This window comes from Triticum aestivum, chromosome 1B (genome assembly GCF_018294505.1).
Source record: "Triticum aestivum cultivar Chinese Spring chromosome 1B, IWGSC CS RefSeq v2.1, whole genome shotgun sequence".
Lineage (NCBI taxonomy): Eukaryota > Viridiplantae > Streptophyta > Magnoliopsida > Poales > Poaceae > Triticum > Triticum aestivum.
The window spans coordinates 492,765,621-492,777,925 of NC_057795.1; positions in this window are offsets into that span (position 1 = coordinate 492,765,621).

Consider the following 12,305-nt stretch of genomic DNA (forward strand, 5'->3'; position numbering starts at 1 on the left):
AAGCAGAGATCGTGTTCCCCTTATTCCGGGATTCCCATCAATACGGACGTGGGTAACCCAACCGCGCCATTGATTGTGACGCTTGGGAGATAAGCGAGTTTTACCAGGCCAATGGGTACACATGTTTTTGTCCGCCAATATAAGGGGGTAAAGATCCAACCCTTTTACCCGCGCCTTCTTCCTCCTTGGCTTATCCATCTCCGCGAACTCGAGCTCCAGCGCCCAAGTCTGCACTCCTCACCTCAACCTTCTCCAACTATGTCCGGAGCGGGAGGAAAGTGGATGGCCTCCTCCGCCACGGAGGGGTAGATCCAGAAGCTGCGCGACGCCGGATATTTGTCCAGCGACATCGCGCATCGGCTCCCCGACAAGGGAGAGCTCATTCCCACCCCCAGGCCCCATGAGAGGGTAGTATTTCTTCCCCATTTCCTCCACGGACTGGGCTTCCCACTTCATCCCTTTGTCTGGGGGCTCATGTTCTACTACGGCCTAGATTTCCATGATCTGGCCCCGAATTTCATCCTCAACATCTCGGCATTTATCGTCGTGTGCGAGGCCCTCCTCTGCATCCAGCCCCACTTCGGCTTGTGGGTCAAGACCTTCAGTGTCAAGCCGAAGGTTGTGAAGGGCAGCCAAGCGGAGTGCGGAGGCGCCATGGTGGGCAGGATGTCCCACGTTACGTGGCTGGAGGGCACTTTCGTGAAAACCATCAAGGGGTGACAATCGGGGTGGTTTTACATCACCGAGCCGCGCGACCCTGATTGGGCAGCGGCCCCCGAATTCAGATCCGGCATCCCTACACGGCTCACCTCCTGGAAAGAGAGCGGCCGGATCTGGGGGGATTCGGAGGAGCTGACCGGACTCCAAGCCTGCATCTAGAAGCTGGTGGACAAGAAGCTCAAGCTTGTCAACGTAGTCCAGGTCATGCTCATCCGCCGGATTCTCCCGTGCCAACGACGGGGCTTCAATATGTGGGAGTTTGATCCGGCGCGGCACCAGACCCTGAGCGGGCTCTTCGACACTACATACAAAGATGTCTGGAAGGTGCTATTCAAGGGCGCCGAAGCTCCCGCATCCGCTACCGAAGATCACGGATTTCGCTCACAGCGTTCAGCTGACGAGGTAAGTGATTTCACCACTTGTTTTCCATTGTTTGACTCTATGCGGGATCTAAACTCCCTTTACCTTTGACAGGAATGGCTGGCGAAGGCCGAACGGACTATCTGTCCGGCCCCATTGCCAGAGGACCCAGCGGACACCCGCCTAACGGGGCTGCTGGCTCCGGCACCCCACGTGGTGCCGGAGAAGAAGGCCAAGAAGAAGGCCATGGGGACTCGGAAGAGTCCGCGTTTTCAGGTGCTATCGGATGATGAATCCGAGGCCGACTGCTCCCACCAAGGTGAGGAGGAGAATAAGAAAGCCTCTCCCCCAGCGGGGGGAGGGAAGAAAAGGAAGGCCTCCCCAACAAGGGAGGCCGAAGGGTCCAAGAAGGAAAAAACTCTTCCCCCGGACTGCTCCGCCAACGACAGTGACAACGACGAGGACTGGCCCCCAAGGGCCAAGCCCCTGGCGAGATCGTAAGTATCCGGACTCCCGAATAACTTCAAGGTTTTTATTTTTCGCCACATAATGTCTTTCTAATGCCGCATACAACCCTGCAGTCCGCCTAAGGATGATCTTCCCGCCTCGTCGAGCGGGTCCTTAGGTGCGTCGGATATGGATTCTCTTCCGACGGCCTCCACCCCCCGTGATGCGAACGATGCCGAGGTGAGATCCTAGGAAGGGACCCACCAGGAGGAGAGGGCCCTGGAGGTGTCGCAGGACAACCTCCCGGACTTTGCACCGGACTCGGCTTCGGAACCCACAGTGGCTCCGGAGTCCGGCGGGCGACCCCTTCGCAAGAAGGTGCAAGACCGTGACGCCGGCTGCCTCCGTCCAACCGGAGGTGCCGGATAACTTTTTGAAGGCGCTCAACGGCGCCTCCATCAAAGAGGAACACCGCACTGTTATGAGTGCGGTGATTCAGAAGGTGCAGCTCGCCAAGAGCGGGCTGACCGAAGCCTGCAGCAGCCTTCTAACGGGCTTTGAGGTAAGAATTTCAATATGTATAAAATGGTACTACATAGACAGTAGCCCCTGATGCTCGGTTTGGTGTTCGGAAAGAAAAGCCGGACAGAGGATCTAAAAAGATATACGCAGGAGTTATATAAAAAATATGTCAATATGGGATTGCAGGCTGCGCTGCTGACCTCTGCCGCACTGACTGCGGAGGTCAATACTTTGAAAGAAAACCTCGGGCGGTCCGAGAACGAGCTCGGCCGTGCCAAGAAGCAGCTCGAGGACAAGGAAGGTGAGTAACACCTGAGTGAAATTGTACCTTACAGAAAAGGATTTTGGTTGCAAAAAGAATGACAAGGATAATGTGGGTATTGCAGGGGCCACTAACGAGGTGGCGACTCTGAAAGAGGCGGTGGCCGCGGCCGAACAAAATGCGGCCGCAGAGCGCACCGAGCGAGAGAAACAGGAGGCGCGAGTGGCGGAGGTGCAGCAAGAGCTCCAGGATCTCATGAAAAAACATGAGAGCCTGGAGCGTGACTCGAAGACTCGAGAGTCTGAGCTTGCAACGGCTCTTGAGAGTGCCAAAGCCGCTAAGGCCGAAGCCTACAAGGCCCTCCAGGAGATTGAGGCGGTGAAGAAAATAGCAGCGGGTAAGGCATTTTTCATGCAAAGTAAGCATGTGAGTGTTAATTACCTGTTGCTTACCCGAATTCGGAGCTCTCCAGGAGCGTTCGCAGATTTTCCTCGCAGCGTGTCCGATGCTGTCGTATTCTACCGGGCCGAGGAGGGGAGCTTGACGGAGAAGGTCTTCTGGTCTCAGTATGCTGAGGCCGGACATCCGGTGCCCCTTAGCGACCAGCTGAAGCAGCTGGTCGAGCTCCACAAGGCAGCCGAACAGGCTATGAAGGGCCTCACAGTTCGGATGTGGCCTAAGGAGGCCATGCCTGGGAGCTACTTCGGCCTGGTGCGGCGGCTGGTGGATGTGTTCCCGTGGGTTGAAGTCATCAAGCACTCCGCCTGTATTGAGGGTGCCCGTCGGGCCCTTGCCTGCGCGAAGGTGCATTGGGGCAAGATGGATGCCCAGAAGCTTGTGACGGACCCGCCACCAGAGGGCAAGGAGCATCGCACGCCCAAGATGTATTATAAGAGTGTGCTGAAGGGCGCCCGCACTATTGCGGGGGAGTGCTCCAAAGATGTAATTTTTTAGTAGACTCGCAGTTTGTTATCCTATGAGCTGAAAACTTAGTTCATATGCGCTACGCAATGCTTGTTAATTTAAAATATTACCTTCTGTGCGGCTGTTTATCAAATCTGAGAGATGGCAAGTCGTCGGCTTCAACCCCCATGCCACAAGTGCTGGGGTGTTCGGTATAAACTTGAGCACTCTTTTCCCGTTTTTGGGTCCATCTAGGGAGGCGCTCAACATAGCGAACAAGGCAACCAGACTTATAATGCTTGAACACTCTCACTTAGCCATAGAATTCTATAATTTTAAATTTCGGCGAAGCCCCTAGTCTTCGGAAGGCCGAATTTGGGGCGCTATCCACGCCTGGGCCGGACAAGATCTGGCTCCTCGCTCTAAGCGGCATAAGTCTTTAAGGACTCGCAAAAACCTCTCGAACAGCGACCGGCTCTCGCCTCATCATGACGGTCAGTTTTAGCTTTCTCCACTGAGGCGTTAACCCAGCTCAACTGGGGCGCAATCGCAGTGGTTCTCCCAGTGCTACCTTAGCCGATATAACCGAACGTAAGGTACCGAAACATGGGAGCCGGGCAAACCCAACTATTGACCCAAGACATGATTCGGAGCCGATGCATATAGTGCTATAAGTTCGGGGTGCCGCACTTGTGAAAGTGTTCGGACTTATCACACCATGATGCGGGAAACATAAGCCCCTGGTGTGTGTTAACCGTACCAAAGTGTACGGATGCAACATGTCTTAAATGAACATTTGTATGAAAAAGAAATGCAATTATAAGCAAAAAGGTGTTGCATTGTTTTATTCAATAAGTGCTGCTATGAATGCAGAACGATACAAATAGTGTGATAAGCAAGGGATGGGACTGTTAAACATGTCCCCCTCCAGGGGTAGGCTGCGGATTGGTGTATAAAAAAATGCTCGTAATGGAGATCACCTGTATATTCGTTGTAGCCTTTATCCTTCCCTGGCTGTTGCATCGTGAGTTCGACAGGTCTGCTGCCGGACAGGGCTTCTGTCGAACGGAGTCCTGTGGGTAAAAAATAAAAGGTAAAAAGAAAAAAAAGAATGACACACTTGAGAGCCCCTGGTGTGGTTGAGCCGCAGTCTGGGCTTATGTGGTCGTGCCCCTCCTCCCATGCCCATGGTATCTTCAGAGCGTAATGGTGTACGTGAAGGACCTGCTTTGATGTTTTGAAGGGGCTGGGGTTGGGGCCGCACTGTTACGCGTGCTCAGAACGTGCCAGGTGGTCTTTTTGTAGGTTACTCCGGGCGCGCTTAGCTATGTCCGGCCGCTTAACAGCCGGACTCGAGAATTGCCTTAAGAGGCTGCATTGTACTTCTGCCGCGAGAGCCGCTGTATGTTCCTCCGTTCGGAGAGAACGTTCAGTGTTTCCGTTGACCGTGATGACTCCTCGAGGGCCTGACATCTTGAGCTTGAGGTATGCATAGTGCGGCACCGCGTTGAACTTTGCAAACGCGGTACGTCCGAGCAAGGCATGATAGCCGCTGTGGAACGGGACTATGTCGAAGATTAACTCCTTGCTTCAGAAGTTATCGGGGGATCCGAAGACCACTTCCAGTGTAACTGAGCCTGTACAATTGGCTTCTAGACCTGGTATGACGCCTTTAAAGGTCGTCTTGGTAGGTTTAATCCTTGAGGGGTCTATGCCCATTTTGCGCATTGTATGCTGATAGAGCTGGTTCAGGCTGCTGCCGCCATCCATCAGGACTCTGGTGAGGTGAAATCCATCGACGATTGGGTCTAGGACCAATGCGGCGAATCCGCCGTGGCGGATGCTGGTGGGGTGGTCCCTTCGGTCAAAAGTGATCGGGCAGGAGGACCATGGATTGAACTTCGGGGTGACTGGCTCCATCGCGTATACATCCTTGAGTGCACGCTTCCGCTCCCTTTTGTGTATATGCGTTGCGTATATCATGTTCACCGTCCGCACCTGTGGGGGGAAACCCTTCTGTCCTCTATTGTTCGGCGGTCGGGTCTCTTCCTCGTCGTCGCTATGCAGCCCCTTGTCATTGTTTTTGGCAATTAACTTGCCTGCCTGCTTGAATACCCAATAGTCCCTATTGGTGTGGTTAGCTGGCTTTTCGGGGGTGCCGTGTATCTGGCACAAGCGGTTGAGTATTCGGTCCAAATTGGACAGACCCGGAGCAGTTCTTTTGAATGGCTTTTTCCGCTGACCAGGTTTAGAGCCTCTGAATCCGGCATTGACTGTCGTATCCTCACTATTGTCGTCGTTGATGCGGCGCTTGTTTTTGTTACGACGAGACCTGCCATTTTGGTCCTTGAAATTCGGACTGCCAGAATGTTAAGAACCGTGTCCAGAATTGTCTGGCCGATTCATATGGCTGCTGAATTATGTGGCTTAGGTCATCAGCGTCTGGTGGTCGCACATACGTGCCTTGGAAGTTACCGAGGAATGCGGCTTCCAGGTTTTCCCAACTCCCAATTGACTCTGCTGGCAAGCTATTAAGCCAATGCCGGGCTGGTCCTTTAAGCTTGAGGGGGAGATATTTGATGGTGTGAAGATCGTCACCGTGAGCCATGTGGATGTGAAGAAGATAGTCTTTGATCCAAACCGCGGGGTCTGTTGTGCCATCATAAGATTCAATATTAACGGGTTTAAACCCTTCGGGGATTTGATGATCCATTACTTTATCTGTGAAGCATAGTGGGTGTGCGGTGCCTCTGTACTGGGCGATATCACGACGGAGCTCAAAAGAGCTTTGTCTGTTTTGTTCGGCCCGGCCGGACTTACTGTGTCCGGTTCGACGATTGTCATCACGTACCATGGGGCACCCACGCGATCCATAGATTGATCTTGATTGTCTTGCCTTATCCTCCAATATATCTCGCAAGGCCGGAGCGTTCCCCTGTGGCCTTGTTCTTTTCGAGCAATGCCGGGGTACGGGTCTAGTGAAGGGCCTAGAGGCCTCTCTGTCGCGACCACGGGGTGGTCGGTCAGCCGTATTGTCTCCTAGTGATGCGGGTTCATATGCTTCCTCCTCTAATCGGGGGAGCAACTTGCATTTAGGGTAGCTTTTAGAGGGGCGTTCGAGCTCATGCTCTTTGGCCGCAAGGACTTCAGTCCATCTGTCGGCTAGCAGATCTTGATCAGCTCTAAGCTGTTGCTGCTTTTTCTTGAGGCTGTTCGCCGTGGCCATAAGCCTGCGTTTAAAACGCTCTTGTTCGACGGGATCCTCAGGCACGACGAATTCATCCTCGTCGAGGCTTGCCTCGTCTCCGGAGGGAGGCATATAATCCTCTACCTCTTCTTCTGCCGCTCTCTCATGAGGGCTGGCGTCTCCGTCCTCCTGCGCTGCATCTTGCTGGAGTGGGTTATCTTCGGCACTGTCCGGGGTATTATTATCTCCGGTGCCGGAATCTTCATTCTGGATGTGGCGGGATTTAGAGCGGCGCCGCTGACGCCGGCGCTTGGGCTGTTTCTTGGAGGGGTCATCCTCCTCTGTTCCTTCGCCATTCCCATCCTTTGGGATATCCACCATGTATATGTCATATGATGAGGTGGCTTTCCAGTGCCCAGTTGGCGCTGGTTCTTGGTCGTCTCCGGCATCGTCGTCCATACCGTCGATGTCCTCGGAGTCGTAGTCTAGCATGTCGGTTAGATCGTCGACAGTGGCTACCAAGTGGGTGGTGGGTGGGCTTTGAATTTCTTCATCGTCCGCATCCCAACCATCCTGACCGTAGTCCGGCCAGGGCTCTCCTGATAATGAGAGACACTTTAGCGAACTCAAGATGTTGTCGAAAGGTGAGTGTTGAAAGATGTCCGCTGCTGTGAACTCCATGATCGGCGCCCAATCAGATTCGATCGGAGGCGACGCGGGAGGTTCGGAGTCCGGCGAGGAGTCCGACACCTCGGAGTCACGAGCCTTATGAGGGACAATGTTAGTGTTCGGCTCTATCGCCGTAGAGGTTGCAGCTCCCGAGGCGGTGTCTAGCCATCCGTCCTCGATCTGCGCAGCCGGCTCTGAATTAAAGATCGGAGCGGGTTCGGGTGCGGCCTCCAGGGTACTGTCTGGTTGCAGAGCTAAATCATGCCCGTCGTGACAGTGCGGCACACTCGGCCGTGACTCGAATCCATCGAGGATCAAGTCCCCGCGGATGTCAGCCGTGATGTTCAAACTTCCAAATCTGACCTGACGGCCAGGGGCGTAGCTTTCGATCTGCTCGAGATGGCCAAGTGAATTGGCCCGTAGTGCAAAGCCGCCGAATACGAAGATCTGTCCGGGGAGAAAGGTCTCGCCCTGGACTACGTCGTTGATGATGGTCGAAGAAGCCATCGAGCCTATCGGTGACGACACAGAGGAACTCTCAATGAAAGCACCAATGTCGGTGTCAAAACCGGCGGATCTCGGGTAGGGGGTCCCGAACTATGCGTCTAGGCGGATGGTAACAGGAGACAAGGGACACGATGTTTTTACCCAGGTTCGGGCCCTCTTGATGGAGGTAAAACCCTACGTCCTGCTTGATTAATATTGATGATGTGTGTTACAAGAGTGGATCTACCACGAGATCAAGGAGGCTAAACCCTAGAAGCTAGCGTATGGTATGATTGTTGTTCGTCCTATGGACTAAAGCCATCCGGTTTATACAGACACCGGAGAGGGCTAGGGTTACACAGAGTCGGTTACAATGGTAGGAAATCTACATATCCGTATCGCCAAGCTTGCCTTCCACGCCAAGGAAAGTCCCATCCGTACACGGGACGAAGTCTTCAATCTTGTATCTTCATAGTCTTGGAGTCCGCCCGATGATGATAGTTCGGCTATCCGGACACCCCCTAGTCCGGAACTCCCTCAATGGCATTCACACAAAGCATGTCTAAACTAAGCAAATGGCATAGCAATGCAAGATACCATACGCACTATACGAGCAACATAACTGATACGTCTCCGTCATATCTATAATTTTTGATTGTTCTATGCCAATATTACTCAACTTTCATATACTTTTGGCAACTTTTTATATTATTTTTGGGACTAACATATTGATCCAGTGCCTAGTGCCAGTTCCTGTTTGTTGCGTGTTTTATGTTTTGCAGAAACCCCATAACAAACGGAGTCCAAACGGGATAAAAACGGATGGAGAATTATTTTGGAATATTTGTGATTTTTGGGAGGAAGAATCAACGCGAGACGGTGCCCGAGCTGGCCACGAGGGTGGCCCATGCCACTACTCCAGGTGGGCGCGCCCCCACCCTCTTGGCCCCCTTGTAAGGCAGTTGCTGCAATTCTTTTGGTGCAAGAAAGCTAATTTTTGGAAAAATATCTAGGAGAAGGTTTCAATCCAGTCGGAGTTACAAATCTCCGATATAAAAGAAACGGTGCCAGGGCAGAATCTGAGAACACAGAAACAGAGAGAGACAGAGAGATAAATCCAATCTCGAAGGGGCTCTCGCCCCTCACACACCATGGGAGCCAAGGACCAAAGGGGAAACCCTTCTCCCATCTAGGAAGGAGGTCAAGGAAGATAAAGAAGAAGGGGGGCTCTCTCCCGCTTGCTTTCGGTGGCGTCGGAACGCCTCCGGGGGCCATCATCATCACCGTGATCTACACCAACACCTCCGCCATCTTCGCCAACATCTCCATCACCTTCCCCCATCTATATTCAGCGGTCCACTCTCCTGCAACCCGCTGTACCCTCTACTTGAACATGGTGCTTTATGCTTCATATTATTATCCAATGATGTGCTGCCATCCTATGATGTCTGAGTAGATTTTCATTGTCCTACCAGTGATTAATGAATTGCTATGATTGGTTTAATTTTCTTGTGGTTATGTTGCTGTCCTATTGTGCCCTCTGTGTCGCGCAAGCGTGAGGGATTCCCACTGTAGGGTGTTGCAATACGTTCATGATTTGCTTATAGTGGGTTGCTTGAGTGACAGAAGCATAAACCCGAGTAAGGGGGTTGTGGCGTATGGGATAAAGGGGACTTGATGCTTTAATGCTATGGTTGGGTTTTACCTTAATGATCTTTAGTAGTTGCGGATGCTTGCTAGAGTGCCAATCATAAGTGCATATGATCCAAGAAGAGAAAGTATGTTAGCTTATGCCTCTCCCACATAAAACTTGCTATCGGTCTAGTAAAGTAGTCAATTGCTTAGGGACAATTTCACAACTCCTACCACCACTTTTCCACACTCGCTATATTTACTTTATTGCTTCTTTATCTAAACAGCCCCTAGTTTATATTTGCACGTTCTTTATTATCTTGCAAACCTATGCAACAACACCTACAAAGTCCTAGTTTCATACTTGTTTTAGGTAAAGCGAACGTTAAGCGTGCGTAGAGTTGTATCGGTGGTCGATAAAACTTGAGGGAATATTTGTTCTACCTTTAGCTCCTCCTTGGGTTCGACACTCTTACTTATCGAAAGAGGCTACAATTAATCCCCTGCACTTGTGGGTTATCAAGACCTTTTTCTGGCGCCGTTGCCGGGGAGTCATAGCATGGGGTGAATATTCTCATGTGTGCTTGTTTGCTTTATCACTAAGTAATTTTTATTTGCTGTTCTTAGTTGTTTTATATCTTTAGTTATGGACACGGAACACGAAATACCAAAAACAATTAGGTGTACTTGCTACTCATGGAGATGGGGAACCTCCTAAAACCCTCGATGCTCGTTATGTGAAAGAAATTATGTACTACTTTGATAATCCTGAGAAAACCCCATTCAATTATGTTATGGGAGACACGTTGGATCAACGTGAACTCTTTAGGGATTATCGCTTGACACAAAAAGGGAAACTATTATGGGATCAAATTTATATGTTGTATTGGTGTGCTAGGCAGCTATGCTTGAGATATGATTATACTTGTTGCTCTAGGATGAAGGCTCCACACCTTCCCTTTTCATGCGAATTTAATGATAATAAAACCTTAGATTCTTATGCTAATGGTATATATGATTACTATGATGTGGAACAAATAGAAGAATTTGTTGCTTTTATGGGTGCTTATGAGATTGAATCTGTGTTTAAAGAGTTTGATGATTTTGATGATTCAGTTTATAGACCTGAAAATTTTGCTATACTTAAATATTGTTATGAGAATTATGAATACAATTCCAATATTGATGCATTTATTGAGAAGTCTCCGCTATCCAAGAAGAGACTAATATTTTGCAGGAAGCAATGGAAGAAGAAATTGATGAAACTGTGAGCTCATTGGATGAAAAAGATAATGAGGAGAGCGAAGAACAAAAGGAGGAAGAGCGGATTAGCTACCTGTGCCCACCTTCTAATGAGACTAACTCTTCAACTCATACATTGCTTAATTCCCCTTCGTGCTTACCGAAGGATGATTGCTATGATGATTGTTATGATCCCGTTGATTCTCTTGAAATATCCCTTTTTGATGATGCTTGCTATGCTTGTGGCCAAGATGCCAATATGAATGATGCTTATGGAGATGAACTTTCTATAGTTCCTTATGTTAAACATGAAATTGTTGCTATTTCACCCACGCATGATAGTCCTATTATTTTTTGAATTCTCCAAACTACACTATATCGGAGAAGTTTGTGCTTATTAAGGATTATATTGATGGGTTGCCTTTTTCAATTGCACATGATGATTTTGATAGATATAATATGCATGTGCTTGCTGCTCCTACTTGCAATTATTATGAGAGAGGAACTATATCTCCACTTCTCTATGTTTCCAATATGATAAAATTGCAAGAAACTGTTTATACTATGCATTGGCCTTTACCATGTGTGCATGAATTGTTCTTTTATGACATGCCGATGCATAGGAAGAGAGTTAGACTTTGTTGTTACATGATATATGTTACTTTGTGCTCACTACCAAATCACAAATCATTGTTAATTAAAATTGGATTTGATATACCTTGGGATCCGGGTGGATTCATTATTTGAGCACTATATGCCTAGCTTAATGGCTTTAAAGAAAGCGCTGCCAGGGAGACAACCCAGAAGTTTTAGAGAGTCATTTATTTCTGTTGAGTGCTTTTATATAGTTTAAAAACAAAAAAATAAAGAGGGGAACCCAAAACTTTTCAAATAGGAAAGTGAAAGTGAGAGAGACAAGCATTGTTGAAGTGGGAGAGCTCCTTGAACTTTGTTCATGCTCGCGGAAACTTTGTGAATCTTAATTACATAAACTTTTCATCAAAAATAATCCCCTTGTACAATTCCATTGTATTATAGAAATAATGTGCCAAGGTTTGCCTTTAGGATGTTTACAATGCTTGTTGGTTTGTGCGGTGTAGGACAGAAACTTTGGCTGTAGTGCGCGATTTTACTTTTGTTACTGGAATGTCAAAAGGTTCTGATTTTTTTGCACTGTCTTGCTACACAACTTGTTTATTTTTCCTAATTTTGGTAGAATTTGTGGGGTACCAGAAGTATGGTGAATGTTCATATTGCTACAGACTGTTCTGTTTTTGATAGATTCTGTTTTTGATGCATAGTTTGCTTGTTTTGATGAAACTATCAATTTCTATCAGTGGATTAAGCCATGGAAAAGCTATATTACAGTAGAAACAATGCGAAAACAAAATATGAATTGGTTTGCAATAGTACTTAGAGTAGTGATTTGCTTTATTATACTAACGGATCTTACCGAGTTTTCTGTTAAAGTTTGTGTGGATGAAGTGTCTAATCGAGGAGGTCTCTATATGAGGAAAAGGAAGAGAGGCAAGAGCTCAAGCTTGAGGATTCCCAAGGCACCCCAAGTAAATATTCAAGGAGATTCAAGCGTCTAAGCTCGGGGATGCCCCGGAAGGCATCCCCTCTTTCTTCAACAAGTATCGATATGTTTTCAGATTCGTTTCGTTCATGCAATATGTGCAAGTCTTGGAGCGTCTTTTGCATTTAGTTTTCATTTTTCTTTTATGCACCATGCTGGTATGAGATAGTCCTTGGTTGATTTATAGAATTTTCATTGCACTTCACTTATATCTTTTGAGTATGGCTTTATAGAATGCTTCATGTGCTTCACTTAGATCATTTGAAGTTTGGATTGCCTGTTTATCTTCACATTGA